Source organism: Microcaecilia unicolor, chromosome 12 (genome assembly GCF_901765095.1).
Source record: "Microcaecilia unicolor chromosome 12, aMicUni1.1, whole genome shotgun sequence".
NCBI classification, from domain to species: domain Eukaryota; kingdom Metazoa; phylum Chordata; class Amphibia; order Gymnophiona; family Siphonopidae; genus Microcaecilia; species Microcaecilia unicolor.
The window spans coordinates 35159836-35181497 of NC_044042.1; positions in this window are offsets into that span (position 1 = coordinate 35159836).

Sequence of the window (21662 nt, forward strand, 5' to 3'; positions counted from 1 at the left end):
TGTAATTGTCTTGGATCCTAGTAGAACTGATGAATAGCCTGAATATTAGGGATTATACATTATTTTTAAATGTTGTAATAAATCAAAGCAGATATCAGGAAGAAGCCTGGGGTTCATTTACCTGGACAGCATTATGACGAAGAACTGGCAAGCACTTATTGCCAGGGGACCAGTGTTAAAAATAAAGGCTAAGTAACCTATCCAACCTGTCCAGAATTCCAGTTCACACTGCCCATCAGAGAAGTTTGATTGCTTGGAGGATGCTGTTCCTTAATCAAACCAGTTTTCATTGTCTTCCCATCCTAGGTAGATGAATGCACATGTTCCCATAGTTAATCCAACATTGAAGACTTCCCCCCCCCCCCCCCCCCCCCCATGTCTGATCTCCAAGCTTTGTAATGATTTAAACAATTACTAAAACAAATGAGTTGCACAAACATCCAGCCACCTATGTTCCTATGGGCTGATGGTCTAGCCACTATCACTTAGTCAGCATAAATCTGATTGGTTTCTCTAGCCTGCTGATTGCCATTCAACTACTACAGGGTCTGCAGTATGAAGCTTAAAACTGGAGTTTGTGCCTTGCATGAAAACTGGAGTGCCACCAGTAATTCCCAGATATGGAAACATCCAGGCAGGGATGTACTGGTAAATTTTTAACAATGGGCTCTCTCTCTGGGTATAGCCAGCCTTGTAATTTGGTGGGTGGGAGGCAGGGGTGGACTGAGGGAGGGGCAACAAATGCCATCTTCCCCTCCCCCTTGTGCGGGCACACTAGGCATACCTTTGCTGGCAGGGATTCCACCACTCCCTGCTGCTTGTTTCTGGCTCTGAGCAGCATGCTGGGACTTCCTGTGCATGCATGAGAAGTTCCAACCTGCTGCACAGAGCTGGAAACATGGAGTGGAGAGTAGCAACAGTCTATTTACTTGGCTGGTGGGGCTCAGCATCCCTGCCAGCAAAGTACAAGAGAATGCAGGAGGGGGCCAGTGGGAGCCAGTTGTTAAAGTAGCCATGGGGGGGCCTACTTTAACAACCAGCTCCCTAAATTCTTTAAAAAAAACTTAACAAACGGCTCTTGTGAACCCGTGAGAGTGAGCTCCAGCACAGCAGTGCATCCAGGTCTAATGAATTGTAACAGAATGGAATTTGGATCAAGCTGCAACATGCACTGAATCATAGAGCACTCAATTCTGATTACAAAGGGGATAATAATTCTATAAAGTGGACACTTAACATTTGCATGTCATGGTAAATATGTGAGTAAATGCTAAAACTCCATCTAAGTGATATTTTGTACACAAGCACCTAAATGCAATAGCGTTAAGTTGGAAGGTGGCCATGGTCATGAACAGATTGCAGAGTTATGCTTTTAAATTAGGGAATACTGATGTTTACGTGTGTATGTCAGTCCTTTAGGTGCAAGCTCTTATACCCGCTCTATAAAAGGGTAAATGGCCACAGATATGATATATATTTTACTAATATACTGCCTAACTGTGGTACATTTATTATATGCAGGTATTGCCTCTGTCCCTAGTGGGCTTACAACCTAAGCAGTGGCGTTCCTAGGTCGGCTGCCACCTGGGGCGGATCGCCGCTGCGCACCCCGCCCCGGGTGCAGCAGCGTCCGTCCCCCCAGGGTGCAGCACAACACCCCGCCTGGCGCATCAACCCCCCCGCGCAATGACCTCTCCTGGCACAATGACCCCCCCCCTCCCTGGCGCATCAAGCCCCCCTCCGGGTGCATTCTTGGCTGCTGGAGGGTGCAGAGAGCAACCACGCACCTGTCAGCTCCACTGGCTCCCTGCTCCCTCTGCCCCGGAACAGGAAGTAACCTGTTCCGGGGCAAAGGGAGCAGAGAACCAGCGGAGCCGACAGGTGCGCGGCTGCTCTCTGCACCCCTCCAGCAGCGTGCACCCGGGGCGGACCACCCCCACCTCCCCACCCCGCCCTTGCTACGCCACTGAGCCTAAGGACTTCTTTTACAAAGCTGTGCTAGCGATTCATGCATGGTAAATGAGAGGAAGCCCATTCAGTTCCTATAGGGAAATGGAGGGTTAAGTGACTTACCCAGGGCCACAAAGAGCCACAGTGGGAACTGAACCCAGCTTCCCAGATTCTCAGTCCACTTTGCTAACCGTTACATTACTTCTCCACTTGCATCTAAATTATAAGCATGTATTTCACCAGTAACACTAGTATTCTATAAATGAAAGTAGGCACATATTTTCCTGTTTAGAAAAGGTGCCCTCTAGGCCTCTAAATACAGAAACACAGTTATAGAATTGATCTCCATGTGCCTAGAACCATTGGACTAATAAATGTTTAATAACTCACTGTCCTCTAGTGATTGCTCCATGAACTGAATGCTTAGGTGCTGTTTTAGTGATGCAGATGTGAAGTGTAATCATCTTAAGGAAGGAAGACAGTATTGGACTGCTATTTGTAGTTCTTGAATTTTGTAAATACAAGCTGGGTCTGATGTATGCTCTGCTTCTCAGGAGACTGCTCTGAGGGATTCTGGTGTAAACAAGGGGTTTCAGTAAAACATCCAAATGATGGCATCTCAGGTCTCCTCTGTCCTGCAGGACATTACTGCCTTTCAGGTATTTTCACATCCAATTCTTGCAGTCTTTTTAACATATAGGGACTCCCCTTCATCCCTTACCAGAAAAAGGTGAGATTGGAGCAACGCTCAGCTTTAGAGGAAGTTGAGTCCTCCCAAACATTGGGTTGTCACCTCACTCCAGCTATCCTGGATGATCTAATTCAGTTATCGTTTTAGCTAAAGTTGCTTGATTTGCCAAGGTTTTTACTACTCATATATGGACATGGTCTCGCTTTTTTTTTTTTTTTTTTTAGAAAATGTAGTAAGGAAATCAGAACTATAAGTACCTGTATACATTGGAGTTAATCCAGACCTGGATCGACCTGTTGGGCAAATCTGGAACCAGTTGGCAACCCTATATTGCCCACATGAAAAAGTAGCTCTACCTTGCTTAGGAACTCAGACCTGAAATGCTATATATGCAGTTGGGTAAAGCCAGGACTGGACCAGCCTGCTCTAAGGATGGATGATCAATTGTTAGCATACATTTGATTTGTTAACATGCCTTTAAAAGTTTAGTGCATACAAAATCAATTTAACATGTTTAAAATCAGTTCATTTATGTTAAATCTAACACATGTAAAAAAAAAAAGTTATTAAAAGCAATGTGTGAAATGAACTGAAGAACCACCCAAAAATTGAGATAAAAGCAAAAAAAAAAAAAAAAACAGAAAATGAAAGATTTTGGCCTGTACACTTTTCTAGTTTTTTTTAGTTGACCTGGGTGATGTGGCAACAATACTCATAACTGATACTTCATATTTGATGTTTAATTTAGTTTATTACAGTGTTTGTATTGTACTCCCTAGTGGGTCAGGATGGGGCTAAAACAGCTACACTTCCACAAGCAATGCATTTATACAGTTCTTTCTAATGATACCTCTGTGCCTTGTGTCATGCAGTTGATTCCATATCATTTCTAGGTGTCCCATGTGAGCAGATTAGAATAGCTTTGAGCTTTTCTGCCTGAAGTTCTCCTATCCTGTTTCTCACAAGATAACAGGGATGAGAGGAGTAGTGAATTTCCCCAAAGCCAGCCTTTCCTTCATCTTTCACCATGCCCTACTTAAATTCCTGTCTTCTTTCGACTGCTAGCACATTAAAGGCAGCACAGAGATACAGTAGAGCTTGCTGCTATCCAAGAAATCAAACGTTTTGGACCCCTTGCAAGAGTAATAATAGAATGAAGCTGCACTGCCTTTTCTGTGTTGATTTTGTTTCATGCTTGAATTGTCTTCTAGGATCAGTGACACCATCACCGTGTCCCTTTAGTACCTGGTCCAGTGCTGTTGGGAGTACCGGTCTGCAGGGATGCCAACCATGCCCAGGGGGGCGTTACTGCAATGGCACAGGACTAGTGTCCCCATCTGGCCGCTGTGCTCCTGGGTAAGTAAGAGAGGAAGCGCATCTAATTCCTTTTGCTTAATTTAGTTTAATTATTTGCTTGGCCACCTTTTCAACTAAAACACCTTGGTTTAAGGCTCTGATTTTCACACCCAATTTTTAAGGGTCACCAACAAGTCAAGATTTTTGGATATCCCTTATGTTCGAGAGATTTGCCTGCACAAATCTCTCCATGCATATTTTTATTTATTTATTTATTTGCTGCACTTGTATCCCACATTTCCCCACCCATTTGCAGGCTCATTGTGGCTTACAAAATGCTACAACGACATTCACAATAATAGAATAAGAATTTCAGAATATAGATACAGAAAAGGTGCATAAGAATATCATAGCAATCATATAACGGAATAAACATTTCAGAATTATTACAAATAAAGGTGCATCAGTATGTCATGTAGGAATGGAAGTGGATAAATAGATAAAACATAACATAATGATATCAAGACAAGATGTAGTATTCAATAATAATTTTCAGTAATGAGGATGTACTTCAAGTAAACAAATTGGAGAGTTCCATAATAGATGTATTGGAGTAATTTGGGAGTCAGATCATTATGGGGGATCTTTTTTGTATGCTTTTGTGAATAAGTAGGTCTTCAGTAATTTTCGGAAGGTTGTCGAGTCATGTGTTGTTTTTATATTGATCGGTAATTCATTCCGTAATTGTGTGCAGATGTATGAGAAGCTAGATGTATGTATAGATTTGTATTTAAGTCCCCTACAGCTGGGATAGTGAAGGTTTAAGCAAGTGCGTGATGAACTTTTGTTGTTTCTCTCTGGTAGGTCTATTAGGTCTGACATGTAAGATGGGGCATCTCCATAAATAATTTTATGAACCAAGGTGCAGATCTTGAATGCAATTTGATCTTTCAGTGGGAGCCAATGTAGTTTCTCTCTAAGGGGACTGGCACTTTCATATTTATTGGAGATGGGGGTCCTTTTACTAAGCTGTGGTAAAAAGGGGCCTGTGCATCAGGGTGTGTTTTTGACACTCACTGAGGCCCCCTTTACCACAGTGGGTAAAAGACTGTTTGTTTGTTTGTTTTCTGGAAAAGGAATGGCAATTCAGTAAGTGAACCACTTGCCATGCAGCCATTTTGAGGGGGAGCAATTACTGCCACCCATTAAGACGGTAGTAAGGGCTCCTGCGCTGACCTGGCTGACGTGGTGCTGCCCGATTACTGCTGGGTAAGCACTGGCATTACAAAAATAGAAAATATTTTTGCATTGCGGGAAATGGTGTGCGCTGGGGGTGGATACTACTGCCTGGCTCCTGCAGTAGCCCGACGGTAGTTCCAGATTGGCGCGCACCAAACCTATAGCCACATGCCAAAGTAACCCCTTGCTATATTGGGAGCCCTGGGTGGGAGGAGCCCAGCATGGAAAATAGTAACGAGTCCATCTCACACTTGACAATGCCCTGATTTGTGGAATCTCAGTATGAGGTGGAGTTGATGGCTGGTATATAAAGGAGAACAATAATTGTAAGATTTGTCCTTGGTAGCCTGTGTTGGAGAACTTCTATATCCCACCAAGTGGAAAGAGAGAAGGGGGGGGTACCTGATGAGCCAACCCTGACATTGGAGTGGGATCAGGGTTATTGCTGTTAATCCCCTTGTACTAATTCTTATAGTCACCTTTCAGAGTATCACGTTATTTATCCCAGAAATGGTCAGGTTTCTCTTCCTTTCTGTTCTAGATATTTCTGCACTATGGGTGCTGAGAGCCCAACGCCAAATGGACCCTCTGGAGGACCCTGCCCCATCGGGCACTTTTGCCCTCTGGGAACTTCTAGCCCCATCCCCTGTGCTCCGGGTACCTATATGACAGAGACCCATGCAGCAGACTGTTATCCCTGCCCCAGGGGCAATTACTGTGTACCAGGACAGCATCCACAGTCTTGTCCAAGAGGTAGGTTTAGGGTTTAATAAAATCTAACAATTGTAAATTTGAGTAGAACTAGTTGCTTACACTCTGAAGAAAATAAAATAAATGCAAAGCTAGATATAAGAAGCATTCTTCTGCTTCAGGGACTCAGGAATGGCTGCAATAAGCTGGAAAGACACAAAGACACTATAAGAAATTACTTGCAGCATCTTTGCTGTCTTTACAGGATAGAAGAAAGAAACATCTGTAGCACTGTCCCACATATCTCTATCTGTTCTACATGGACTCACTCTTTGCCTCTTAAAGATAATAAATTGTAAATTTCATACAAACAGAATGCGTTTATTTCTTTACTTTTCATTTATTAACTGCATGCTCAATAATATAGGTGGTATGCATTTTCATGTTTCAAGTTTACTTAGTACCCTTTTATACTGTCAACTGGTATTCCTCTTAAGCGGTTTGCACTTTTAAAATATAGTATAACCAGGGCTTTTTTTGAGGGGATACTTGGGGGTACTGAGTACTGGCACCTTTTCTATTCTCTATTAAAACTGACTCATGGTCCCCAAGTTTTAATGAAAGAGCTCAGGCCCTACACACCAATTCTGCCTTGTTATAGATTCTTTGACTGGTTGCAGAGGACCCAACTATTGTGGGGTGGGTCCCTCAGTGATCACCCCACCCCTGAAGGGTGACCTGGCATTTGAGTACCGGCACCTTTTTTACTAGAAAAAATGCACTGAGTATAACAGAATAGGAAAAAATAGTTACAATCTCAGTCTTGAGTAGAGAGGTGTGGTAGCCGTGTTAGTCCACTTTTAAAGGTAATCAATAGAAATAAAACAAAATAAAACATGGAAAAGCAAATAAGATGATTCCTTTTTTATTGGACATAACTTAATACATTTCTTGATTAGCTTTCGAAGGTTGCCCTTCTTCGTCAGATCTCAGTCTTAAAAGATAAAGATAAGAACTATAAACTAAAAACTATACATTCCAGCCCTGAAACTTCCTCCACCTGCAAGCCTCCCAGCAGTAAAATTAAAGAGTAAGTTAATCCTTTTCTATAGTAAGACATTGGAAACAATAGCATTTTACATTGCAGTCATATCATGTGGCTGACAGTTGATACATGTAGACAGTATTCCCTCTAAGTTGTACACGTGTGTGCATGCACACAGGTCAGAAAGGGAGTGCACACACCTAGAAATTGCGTGCACAATTTTGCTGGCTTTATTGTGAACATAGGCTATACCGCAAACATCGAGTCAAGGCTGAAAACGTACGCAAGGAGGGAAAGTTCTATAAAAGATGCTGAAAATTTGGTACCAAAAAAAATTCAGCACTGAATTGTATTCTGTAACGGGCGTTCTGGGATCGGCACCCTTTATAGTATAGCACATAATTCCAGGACCCGTGCTCAACTTTGGGCGTGAGGAGTTACACCAACTGAAACTAGGTGTAAATTTTGGCATGCAGGTTGGGCGCATTCCCCCAAATTTTGTAACACTGCAAGCATTTTAAGGGAATACCGCTCATCTGAGAAAGGGAAGGGTCGACTCTGGATCTAGGGCTAACAAATGGAGGAAGTGTTTCCAATGTCCAGGTGGGTGCCCACCTAGGCAATAGTGATCATCATATGATATGGTTAGATATAAGAGCAAAAGTGGAGTGCAGACACACAAAACTCAAAGTACTAGATTTCAGATGTACTGATTTTGGTAAAATGGGAGAATACCTGAAGAAGGAGCTGATGGCATGGGCAGGCATAGGTTGTTCATGCTGAAAGCTGCTTTGAATATGGCAATTAATCTTAACACAAGGAAAATAAACAAAAACAAGAGAAACAGGAAGCCTATTTGGTTTTCCAAACAAGTGGTTGAAAAAATAAGGGCAAAAGAAGCTTCATTCCAGAAATACAGAAAAACGCAACAAGATGATCATGGAAAAGATTACTGGATTAAATTCAAAGAAGCAAAATACCACTAGTGAAAGTGCAGGCAGAGGTAAAAATGGCTAAAGATGTCAAGATAGGTGACAAGACTTTTTTCAGATATATTGGGGAAAGGAGAAAAGATAGGAATTGAATTGTAAGACAGAAATATGCTGAAAATGGCTATGTGGAGAGCGATGAGGATAAAGTGAACGTGCTAAACAAATACTTTTCTTCAGTGTTCACGGAAGAAAATCATGGAGAAGGACCACGGTTGGCTGCTGAGGGTATATCTGGGACTGGAGTGGATATTGTGCCATTCATGGAAGAAGCATTTGTAAACAACTTGAGAATCTGAAAGTGGACAAAGCTATGGGGTCAGATGGGGCTACATCCCAGGATACTGAGGGAGCTCAGAGAAGTCTATCTTGTTGGGCAGACTGGATGGACCATACAGGTCTTTATCTGCCATCATTTAGTATGTTACTATGTTAAGTCCTGGTGGGACCTCTTAAGAATTTATTTAATAGATCTTTAGAGACAGGAGAGGTTCTGTGGGATTGGAGATGAGCGGAGACAGGGACGTAGTTGGAAACTACAGGCCGGTAAGCCTCATGTCAGTGGTAGGAAAAATAATGGAGTTGCTGCTGAAGGAAAATATATATAATTTTCTAGAAGCCAACAGGTAGGTTACAGGATTTGAGGCAAACACGGCTTTACCAAAGGAAAATCCTGCCAAAGGAATCTGATAGCCTTCTTTGACTGGGTGACCAAAGAACTGGATAGAGGACATCTGCTAGATGTAATCTACTTGGATTTCAGCAAAGCCTTTGATACGGCCCCTTGATTGTGACAGCATGTTCAAAGTCGCTATACTACATACTGCATACTATGTTTAGAGTTCAGTTTTCAACCTGAAGTTCATACCCATCAGTTGCACCAGGTTATATACACAGTGCTACATTATATAGAATGTGTCTGTGACCCCGAAGCAGGCGGCCGTCTGCCAAAACACAGACCCATGTCAGATCAATTTTATGGTGCTATCCATTAAAGATCTTTTGAATACTCACTCCTGGGTTGAAAGTCAGAGAGATAAGGTGGCCCATTCAAGGCTACACAGGAAGTCAGCAAGAGAAGGTTAAACTTATAAGCTGGAAGTTCTTCTGAATCATACTTTTTATCTAAACCTCTGCCATTCATGCTGGCCATTCAAAGGGTCAGTAAAATATAGACAGATATTGAATGGGCATTGAGTGTAGATGCAGTCACTTATACCTCTTTGAGAGATATACGATGAAAGTATTTCACAGTCTATGCGTGTGCATACTAATTCCACATACGCTTTGCCCAAACGTTGCCCCTGTGCATTCCCACTGGCAAAGTATGGGCCATCATGCCATGATGCATGCTTTTATGCCAACACTTTATAGGAAGTCATAGACAAATGTAACCCCTGGGGCCTCTTATTTGCCATACAGCCACTTATGCCCTACAGCAGGCAGGCCCGAGGACACCTTCAGGTTTCTGGAGTTTGGTTTTGTGAGGCTGAGGTCTCCTGTACCTGGAATCGGTGTTCTGGTATTTGTCCCTTCTAAAGTGTGGATGACTGCTATCAAAAGAGACAGTAGCTCACTGAGCTCTGACCAACCCATTTGCATCCCATTAATTTGCTTGATAAATTGTTGCTAATTGCATAAACAGAACCTTAAAATAGTCAAGTACCCACGCTATTTCTTCTTCCTATTTCCTTACAGGATTCTATTGTCCCAAAGGGACTGGTTGGAACTGGCAGCCTTGTCCACCGGGGACCTACAGTCATGAGCAAGGATTATCCAGTAGTAGTGGGTGCCGAATCTGCGATGGAGGAAAGTTCTGTTGGTTCCACAATGCAACCGATGTTACGGGAGAGTGCTGGGAGGGATACTACTGCACAGCTGGATCCAGGCTGCCAAATCCAGATGTAGATCTCCAAGGTGAGCAATGAGCATTTTCTAAAGCAGATTCCTCCCAATCTCCTTCATCTGGTTCTGTTTCGAAACAATTCCATCAAAGGATTCAGTTATGCAATTAGGAAAAGATAAACGTGAAGCCCCATTTTGCATAGCTTATTGAGTTAGGAATGGAAACATCCAGGTCAGGACATTCACACTCCCTCCAGCATTTTATAAAAGGCTCTGGTGAATGTGAAGCCTTTTGTATAATGCATATATGGCACGTACGTCTGTATTTAGGCAAGGACAGTGGGAGCAAAGATTCTAGAAAACTATACGTGGATATAAAACGCGGAGTCACTTGGCTTCCTTCTTATATACGTGCAGGCCCTTATATATGAAAGTGGTCATTTTGCAACTTCTACATATACAGTTATATCCACCTGACTAAATTCAGTAAGTGGCATCCAAATTTTGGTGCTGAAAAAATGTGCGCTGAGCGCTATTCAATAAACAGTGCTCTGAGTTGGCCGGCGTTTATAGAATAGCATGTACTGCCAGAATCCGTGCCTAGCTTTTAGGTTCGAGGATTTACACCAACCGAGCCCTGCTTCTAAAATGATCTCCTAGGGGTCAAAAACAGGCCACAAATCAAATTCATCCCCACTTTGCTTTAAATAACCCAGCTTCTGGCTTTCTGACTTTCCCCATCCTCTCTTTCATAGCCTTCCTACAGGCCATACCGTAATAGAGATGTCTTTATTGTGTCTCTCCTTTGAATTATATTACCTTACATGCTGGCACATAACCTGGTTGACTTTAGCTTCTCCTTGTTGATTTCAGGTCTGGTTGGGCCTTGTCCATCTGGCCACTACTGCCCTAGAGGCACTGCAGTCCCCAGGCCGTGTCCAGTGGGATCATTTAGCATGAGAAGGAGACTATCCTCCGAGGTACGATATGCAAGACCTTTAGTGCAAAACTATACACAGAGGTACAGAGAAATGTGTTTGTGTTGATTCAGGATATTGGATGCTTAATTATTTCAAGCATATAAATAACTTCCATACCATAAAGTCAATTGAACTTACAAAAAAAAGAAAAAGGCTAGAGTAAAAAAAAAAAACCATAACTAACAAAATATCAATTATAAAAACACATCAGTCATAACATTGGATGTGCAGGTTCAAACAAATAGTCCACCATCACATAAAACATACTAATAGATGCCCAACATCTTTCAGAGGTCATGACTAGGATTTCATTATACACATAGGTAACACTGCAGGTAGAATCTCGTATACCAGCCAAAGCGTTTCTATTTAAATCACAGTGTATTTCTTTGTTGTGGAAATGCTGTAATTTGCATCCGAGGGGAACCCATTAAGGGTCAAAGCTACAAACATCATGCATTCTTGAGATGGGTTTTAATTCCAGTGATGTAAGTACAATTGCACCATCTATCACTTCTACCAACCCCAGATCCAAAGCTGATACAGAAGCATGCCTTGGAGCAGGTATAAATCTGGCTGCTAAATCATTTTCAAGTAAATATGCATTTCTATTGTAAAACAGGAAATACATGTACACTTTCCAGGCTCACCTGACCCATGCCCAACACCCACCCCTGTGAACACTGTGCATGCTGCAAACGTATATGGAGGAGTGACCTAGTGGTTAGAGTACCAGTCTTGCAATCCAGAGGTGGCCAGTTCAAATCCCACTGCTGCTCCTTGTGATCTTGGGCAAGTCACTTAACCCTCCATTGCCTCTGGTACAAACTTAGATTGTGAGCCCTCCTGGCACAGAGAAATATCCAGTGTACCTGAATGTAACTCACCTTGAGCTACTACTGAAAAAGGTGTGAGCAAAATCTAAATAAATAAATATGTATATGGGGCAGCTTTTCAAAAATCTGTACTTGGCTGCAATAGGTATATTAACACATGTAATCCTGCTATTTTGGTATGTACAAATGCCACTCAAACTTCCTAAAAAGATCTCCCTAGGGATTTGGCTCTTGCCTTTTCAGTAGCAGTTCAAGCTCTGTGCATTCAGATACTCTGGGTATTTCCATGTCCTTGGAGAGCTTAAAATTTAATTTTGTACCTGAGGCAATGGAGGGTTAAGTGACTTGCCCAAAATGACAAGGAGCTGCAGTGGGATTTGAACCTGGCTTCCCTGGTTCTCAGCCCACTACACATCAAGAAGTAAATTATCTCTCTTCTATAACTTTATATGTCTCTCATAACTTCTCTTCCTGGATTTCTCTTCTTTGTCAACGTGTTGTATACACTAGTGTGATTTATAAATAATAACAATTAATATATGGCAGCAGATAAGGCTCAGTATCTTCAGATAAGGGTGATATCTCACAGTGCTTATATATTTTGCGGTTTCCATAGACTGGCTGCTCCCCTTGTCTACCTGGGCATTTTTGCAACTCCACTGGCCTTTCAACCCCAAGTGGTCGATGCTGGGAAGGATTTTATTGCTTACTTGCATCTACTTCTCCCAACAATCCCATTGCAGACAGAACTGGAGGGCCCTGTCCAACAGGTAAGCATATGGAGTACAATTTTCAAAGATACTTAGTTGAGGAAAAATTGGGTTACCCTTGTTTATAAATTTTCTGAATATTGCCTTTCCTCATTGTTCTTTCGGCTTCTGCTGATTTATGTGTCAAGCGTTAGCTTTACATTTTGGACATACCTTATCTGCTTGTGATCTTGGAAATACTATTTATCATCACACAACTTGCACCATAAGACTCCTGAGGCAGGAGCTTTTGGTGCCGAAACACTGCAGCTGTGTCGAGTTGTTTGAGTCATTTGATGATTTTTAATAAAGAACATCTCTTTGAGTGAGCGTCTCCATTGTTTGTTTGTTTTTTTTGAAGAGCCAGTCCACCCTACTCTTTGGACACCAGATATTCAATGCCAGGTCATTTTCGCTGACCAGCATTGAATATTTGGGGGTTTTGTTTGACTAGCTCTAACTTAACCAGTTATGTGAATATTGGGCTCTGGCTGGTTAAGTTAATAGTGATAAAGATAGAACTACTATTTAGGTGATCCGATTTGCCCACTAAACTTAGCTGGCCAATGCTTGAATTTTCATGAATGGCTGGCTATATTACATGATGCCAGTTAGCCGCTATCCCCTGGATTCTATACAATGTGACTTAAGTTTTGTTTTTGCGTGCAAATCCAGTCTTGTTCTGGATTTGCAATTGCAACTTAATTAACAAGCCAATCAGCGCTGATAAATACCACTTAAAAAACAATTATTGACACTAATTGGAATTAGAATGAAATTACTGCTTGGGCCACGCGGTAGCTGGGCAGTAAGTCAGAATTGCCATGCGTTGGGCGCGTGTTGGCGCTTACGCGGCTTAGTAAAAGGGCCACTTAAAAATCCTTCATAATGGAGAATTACAAACTGTCCCCATCATCAATACAATTTAATCTTGGATATCTGTGCAAATTTAAGTTTGCTTAGCAAACAAAAATGTCGTTCAATCCTTACGAAAGGCATAATATATCTGAATTTTCCTAATGCTCAAAGGTAAGTCATTCCAGATTTTCACACCCTGATAAGAAAAGGAGGACTGTAAATATGCATGCTTCTGAATACTTCTAAAAGATGGATAATTTAATTTCAAACAACATGGTGTGCGGGCTGAGCAAAAAGATGATGAAAAATCAAGATAATTAACTAAATGGCTGGAACAATCTCAATATAGGATTTATACACTAAACAAGCTCATTTAAATTTTATCCTAGGGCCAGCCAAAAGCCAATGCAAATCATTTAACAATGGAGCTGCTCTCTTATATTTTCCCAAAACCATAAATCAGCCTTGCAGCTGTATTCTGTGAAAACTGCAGTATTTTTAATAGCTTATTTGTACGATTTCAATACATTGAACTACAATAATCCAAATATGGAAGAAGGATTGCCTGGGGGTTGGCCTTTAACCTGTTTAACTTCAAATTATTAGACAATAATCTGTTTAGCAATAATTTCCTTAAAAAAAAGATATAGGAGATGATATTCAGACCACGGGAGAGAGCCCGGCTAGTTCCCACGGTTGGCCATCACTCAGATATTCAATGTCTGCTTTAAACCAGCCAAAGATATTCCAGCTTTTTAAGTGACCTGTTGTTGCCGTTTGCAATAGCCGGCTATGCAGTGAATATTCGAGGATAGCCGGCTATATCGTGCGATATAGCTGGTTATCTCAAACCTGCTAACCGTGAACATTCAGTGGGACATAGCTGCTTACCACCCGGGTAGTGCGTGAGACCTTACCGCTAAGTCAATGGGTGGCGGTAAGGTCTCAGGCCGAAAATGTACACATGCTGGTTTTTAATTTTGACGTACATCCATTTTCGGTCAAAAAAAAAGCCTGTTTTTCAGGCACACTGAGAAAATGGACCTGCAGGCTTCCAAAACACCCGCCTACACTAGCGCTGGCCACTTTTAGGCACGCCTTAGTAAAAGGGCCCCTAAGTGCCATTTAACCGGCCAGGTGCCGTTCCCAGCCAGTTAAATGGTTTTGAATATTAGGGGCATAATATCCTCTACATTATCCAAAGCAGTACATAACTGCTGACAAACCGTAACCTCCAATCCTGGTTCACTAATAGTTTCTAGCATAATAATAATAATAATAAAAACTTTATATATTAAAGTCAACCCCCCTCCCTTTCTATCCTGTCTTGGGCTATGTAATATTTTATACCCTATAGGACAAATCTCTAACTCATATTGCAAGTTTAAATCTGGCAACCAAGTTTCTGTTATAAAAATCAAACCTGCCTGCGCTTCATCAATCAGATCTCAAATTTAAAAAAGACTTATTACAAACAAATCTTGCATTCAAATATAAAGATTCAATAGAGTCATAATCCTCATCCAACTAAGCTCTATAATCAACAATAGAAGGGTAGCCTGAAACAGGTCTCTCCAAAAATGGCTTCATTTTGGCCCTAGATGTTATCATTTTGTTCCATTATTGCAGAAAAATTTCTATATTTTGGTGCCATCCAGGTCCTACCCAAAACATACTCCTGACATTCTCCCTTGAAATTTAGATGAACCATGGAGAAAAACATCTAAAATTGGAGTGTCAAAAATTGCATCTTGGATGTTTTTGAGAGAAAAATGTCCTTTCCGTTTTATGGACATTTTTTTGTTTTGAAAATGAACCCCATAGAGGGGCATTTTCAATATGACATCTAAGTTGGACTTTGGATGTTTTGCGCTAAATGTCCCAAATCAAAACATAAGAATAGCATACTGGGTCAGACCAATGGTCTATCTAGCCCAGTATCTTGTTTCCAACAGTGGCCAAGCCAAGTCACAGGTATGCTGTGTTTTCAAAATGGCTGCCAAAACCTCTTGCAGGTCTCGTTAGTCTTGCGAGACTGCCACAGGGAAGTCTCAGCAGCCATTTTGAAAATGGAGCAGTGCCGGGCAGAGTAGCGGCAGCAGGCAGGAAAGAGTAGAGACCTTTCTTGCCCTTGAAGAGGCCACTACACCACCACGGCCCTTTGGGGGGGGGGGCAGCCTCTGAACCCTCAGACACTGCCCGGTTGCTCATATGGTCAGTCTGCCCCGGACAAATAGTGGGAACACCCCTTCTTGATGCAGCATTAGTTTTGGGCTTGCTGCGCATTAAAGTTCTGCGTTACAGTGCAATAAGCCCAAAACCTAACGCATTTTAGTGGAAGGGCCTTAAATAATGAATAAGAACATAAGTGTTGCCATACTGCGACAGACTGAAGGTCCATCAAGCCCAGTATCCTGTTTCCAACAGTGGTCAATCCAGATCACATGTACTTGGCAAGATACCAAAACAGTAAAATAGTCTCAAGCTATCCAATCATTCTGTTGGCAAAGCGATCCATGACATTCTTTTGTTAGAAACTGATTTGGGTTGCAATATTGTGCAAGGAAGACAGTCTATAGATATAAATTTAACATAACACAACATAATAACAAAGATGCAGGACAGAGAGTTGCTGCTTCCTTGGGTACACACCAGGGGCGTAGCCAGACACCCAATTTTTGGGTGGGCCTGGGCCCAAGATGGGTGGGCAGAAGAACCCCGTCCCATCCCACAGGTGATTTGGTCTCTCCTTCTGTCGCTTGCATGCCATATAGTCTCTCAAACATCCCCCCTCTCCCGTATACCTTTTAAATAGCAGATTTTCACTGGCAGTGAGCAGCAACTAATACACACTGCTCATGTTGGCCCCACACCCTTCCCTCTGATGCAACTTCCTGTTTCTGCCTAGGCAGAAATACATCAGAGGGAAGGGTGTGGGGCCAACATGAGCAGTATGTATGCCACTGCTCACTGCAGGCAAAGATCTGCTACTTACAAGGTATGCGCAGGAGGGACACTTGTTGGGAGTTTTCGGTTGGTGGGGCTTGGGAATGCCTGCCAGCCACATCATAGGTATGCTGCTACTGGGTGGGCCTGAACCCAAAGTGGGTGGGCCTGGGCCCACCCAAGCCCACCCTTGGCTATGCCACTGGTACACACTGGCACCTTTTTTTTTTTTTTTTGCAGCAACCCCAGAAGTCAGATAAATTTCATGGCAGGATTTAAAGACTTTGAATGAAAGGAAGTTGGAGGTTGCAGAAGCAGGTGAAAGTTTATCCTGGTGGTCTGACCACTTGATTTCTCTTTACAGGACATTTCTGCCCTAGAGGTACAGCAGTCCCTCAGATCTGTCCAGCAGGAACATACAGCCCCACGGAAAGACAAGCCAGCTGCCTCCCATGTGTCAGAGGGTAAGATAGACTGAGAAAGTGTGCAGAAGAGAGAATTTTCTGGGAACCAAATCAACTTGTAACCCTTGTCAGGAGAGCAGGTTGCAGCAGGATCAGCTCTCACACTTGTCTTGTCCTGGAACCATGAGTTACATCTAGGTCAATAGTCAAATGCCATGGTCACCATTTATTTTAAAAGCTGTTTAAATTATCCAGATATATTTATATGTATTCAGTGGTGACCAGTGCTAGTTATCCCCCAAATTCTATAAGTTACTATAAAAGTCAATTAATCTAATTAGTGCCAAGAATTACCTTTTTACAAGCAAATTATCAGCACTAATTAGCTCGTTATTCAATTAAATTGTGCACGCAATTTTAGCAACTTTTATAGAATTAGGGGTATGTGAGTAATTCTATAGTGGGGGGGGGGCATATATTTAAGCACCTAGAGAATCAAGTAGGACAGGTGATACATTAATCTTTCTACTATAGAGTTGCACAGGGACAGAAATCTTACTTGTCCCCAATGGAATCTTACCCATCCCTGCAAGAATTTAACCTGTCCCCACCTAGTCCCGCAATAATTTAATGGCACAAAAAAGAAAATCCAGTCGGCTCTCTCTGGCTTCGAGCCGCAGCACTGCAGGCAAGGAAGGAACGAAAGTTGGAACTTGGAACACTCTGATGCGCACGTGTAAGACTTGTCTCTGATTCACTGGCACTGTATGCTGAGAGGTTGCCACATACATGCACCAGTAGGTCAGGTGACATCTGATGCTCCTGCCTGTGTCAGAGCTGAGGTCTGTGCATCAGCCTAGGAGCAGAGAGGTTTAACATAGTAAGTGAAAACAGATAAAAACCTGAAAAGTCCATCCAGTCTGCCCAATAGTCACACTTGTCATCAATTTATGATTAAATCAACAATGAGTGTGATATTATATACTTGATTATGGTCTTTCTTTCATGTTTCTGGAACATAGACCATAGAAGTCTATCTGGCCCTATCCTTATGTTCCAACTGCTGAAGTTGCCATTGAAGCCCACTCCAGCCTATTTGTCTTTTCATTTGTGGGACACAGACCGTAAAAGTCTGTCCAGCACTGTCCTTATGTTCCAACCACTAAAGTTGCTGTCAAAGCCCTTTCCAACAGAAGTAAAAGGAGTGGGAAAAGTGAACCAGGCTTCTCCAAATAACTGGAACCAAACAAATAATTAATGATAAAATCAACACAGTTTATTAATATTTCCTTAGGAATGACTCAACACAACTCTGTGTTTCGGCCTGATGGCCTGCATCATGAGTCTATAAATAAAAACGTTGAACAATATGTAAATAAAACAAACTTAAAATAAAAACCTTAAAATAAAAATGAGAGTGACAATGGTCAAAAAGAGAAACAGTACCTTAAAAATTTATATTTTTTTTACTTTTGTACCCCACACTTTCCCACTCATGGCAGGCAATGGAGGGTTAAGTGACTTGGCTAGAGTCACAAGGAGCTGCCTGTGCCAGGAATCGAACTCAGTTCCCCAGGACCAAAGTCCACCACCCTAACCACTAGGCCACTCCTCCACAGAATCATGAAGAATATGTCAAAATGAAATAATATCATACAAGAAATACACAAGATGTATTCATATAAATAAAGGACATTATTTACCGTATTGAAGTAAAATAACTACACGAAAAAGCTCCATAATAAAGAAATGATACTGAATATTAAAATTGACGTCAACATTAATGATGATGAACAAGTAAATTGATATACTTGACACAAAACTGATACCATGTGGTGCAAAAAAAGATTAAAAATTAAAATGAGTGTGCAGTGCACGGCGCACTGAAAACAGGAGAGGAAGCAAGAGCAAGACCAGCACAGATAAACGCTTCAGCTAGCGGGGGTTGAGGACCCCCACCAGCAAAGGTACCTTGCGGCGAGGGGGCAGAAGCAGCAGCGGGGGATGGAAGCGGCAGGGGGGGGGCGTCTGGGCGAGGCAGGCTAAAATGTGCCCCCCCACACTTTGGGCTCTGGCTCCTCCTCCCGCCAAGGTCTGGCTACGCCGCTGGATGGAAGTATTCACACCTAGAGATATGTGTCTAACTTAGTATTCTCTAAGTTATGCACATAAGTGTGAGTCTTGCTCAGATGTCACCTCTGTCAAATATGTGCACATTTATAAAATAGCGCTTAGGGGAAAAATTGACATTTACTTGCATATGTGCACATGCATATATGCCATTTAATCCAACACTTGTGCATGTAATCAAAATGCAAATATAAGCACCCACTGCGTAGAATTACCCCCTTTATAAATAGATAAACAAAATTGCCTTGGCTTTGAGAAAGGTCCTGCTTTTAATTCTCCTCTGTTTTTGTGTACAATGTTCCTTCTTTCCTCTTAATTCCTGAGTATAGATTCTACTGCCCTGTAAATTCCTCAGGCTTCTCTAACAAGAAGTGTCCAGCTGGTCATTACTGCCTACCAGAAACCGCCACTGCAACTCAGTTTCCGTGTCCACAAGGGACCTACAATCCACAGATGGGGACTGGCCGCATAACTGACTGTGTACTGTGCGAACCAGGTATTAGCCTGACCTTTAGAATGATGTTATCAATATTGTGTTATTCATAGAATGCTTAATTAGACCTTTTTTTTGCTGTGTTTTCTTTTTCTATCTTATAATGCCTCCGTATCGATCCATGTTATGATTTCACCTTGAGTGTTATATATATATTTCTGGTCACTGCATCTAAAGATAGATATGGCATTACTTGGAAAAAGTGTAAAGAATGAAGTAGAAATAATAAAGATGAATGACTTAGCCACATAGGACTTTTCAGCTTGAAGAAGAGACAACAGAGAGGATATGATAGAGTTCTACAAGATCACGAGTGGTATTGATTCAGAAGTTAATGGGAAACCATTTTTTCCACTATCCAACAGATTTAAATCTGATTTTAAAATGATTGTTTATCATTCAGCAAACTAACGGGATGTGGAATTTATTGATAGAGAATGTGGCCAACGCTAGTAGTCTAGCTAGATTGAAACAAGGCCTGGACAGGTTTGTGGAAGACAGGCCTAAAACACTGATTATCCAGATACACTTGAGTACTTCCACTTCATATTTCTGTGAGTGAGAAATAGAGAATGAACTTCCCTATTAAGATTTGCTGGGTTTATCCAACCAACATAGACTAGCCAAAAACAGCATCCTGGATTCTGTTGACCACTGGTCTACCTCAGTACAACATTCCATATGTTCTTACTGCTATTTGCCAGATCAAAGAACTTCACTCACCACAGGTTAGACTCATGTTGGATACTGATAATGACAAACTTTGATTCCCTGTTTCAGGACAGTACTGTGCTTTAAGTGGGCAATCTCGGATGACAGGACCATGTGCTGCTGGATATTACTGTGCTGGTGGTGTAAGCACCCCAACCCCCATGGATGGCATCAAGGGAAACTTCTGCCCACAGGGTTATTACTGTCCTCAGGGATCCATCAGTCCAAAGCCCTGTCCAGTGGGCTACTACAGCAACTCAACAAGAAATGTTGGGATTGAAGACTGTCAGCCATGTGACCCAGGTAGAGAATTAACTCCCATATAGAGACATACTACACACCACTCAAAAATCCCAGTTGACCTCAGAGTTATCATAGTCTTCTTTAAGTGTGAGGAGCAATAAAATATGGTCAAAGAGATGAAGTAGGGATTCTGGGCTAGATTCTATATATGTGTCAAGAAATGCCTAGCCACCCGCCTGGGGCTACCCCCGCGGCCACTTAGAGGGTCTATTCCCAGCACAACTCAGGTCTGCCTGAACCTGCCACTTGGGCTTTACACTAGCACCCTCCTCCCACTGACTGGGTCACAACCGCCTCTGGGTAAATCACCTGCTCTCAAGTTATCCCCAGTGATTTCTAGGTTACTGGAGGCCACACTCCCAGTGGTCCCACAGTTCCCAGGAAGCACTCACAGACCCAACACACAAACCACCAGAATTCTTTATCAGTCCAGACAAGCAGAGATAATAAACTAAAAGGAATGTTTATTGTCTGAAACACTGAACAGTGAAACAGAAAAAGTGCAATCAGCAAAACAATAACAGGTAACTGAAATACGAATCAATTATAACACTATTTAAACATTTGTATACTAAATTAGTAGTACCTGGGAAGATCAGGATATATAACTGTTCACAGAGTCTCAGCAAAGAGATTCTACTCTCTTTTCTTCCTTGCTAAGACAGGAACAAAAGCTAGCAACTCCTGGGTAACTTCAAACTCCAGGCCAATCAGAGCCCAGATCAACATTTGGTTACGTCACTGCAGGCACTTCTCCTTTCTCTGTGTTAACTAAAGAAGGAAAGGTTTACTAACAGCTTTAAGCATAAACAAGCACCACCTGCTGGCCAAACTAGAGAAATACATTGCTGGAAAATATCAAAATAATTATCACAGGCTTAAAACACACTGTTCTGACACAATATGGCACCTAAAAAAATCATCGCTGAAAAATACCCACTTAAAGGATATTCTATAAGCTACGCCTAAAGTTTGGCATGGTTTATAGAATAAACGTTTTAGTGGAGAGGTCATGTGTAAATTTAGGAGCCGCCATTTGTATCAGCGAAATGCCCACACCTAAATTTGTGCATGGAGCCCCCATATTCTGTAATTATGCATGTAATTCAAAACCATGCCCCCATTCTGCCCTTAAACACCCATGACCCTCCCATTTCCACATCTCCTTCTTTGGGCTGCGCGTAAATCCTAGGCGTGGATCCCACGCCTGATTTACATATGTTAGTTAAAATTAAATCTAATTAATGCCAATAATTGCTTGTTAGCCAATTATTGGCACTTATTGGCTCATTATTCTATTAAATTGCGCACGCAAACAGGGCTGCGCCTAAATTTGTGCATGCAATTTTTTTATGACCTTTATAAAATCAGGGGGTCTATGTGCTGCTCAGGATTCTTTTGTACACATACAAAAAAAGAGAATGTGTTGTGAAGACTGTGGGTTTCTCATCTAGGGCCCCTTTTGCAAAGTGGCGGAAAGCCCAACTCAGGCTTTACACTCACTAAA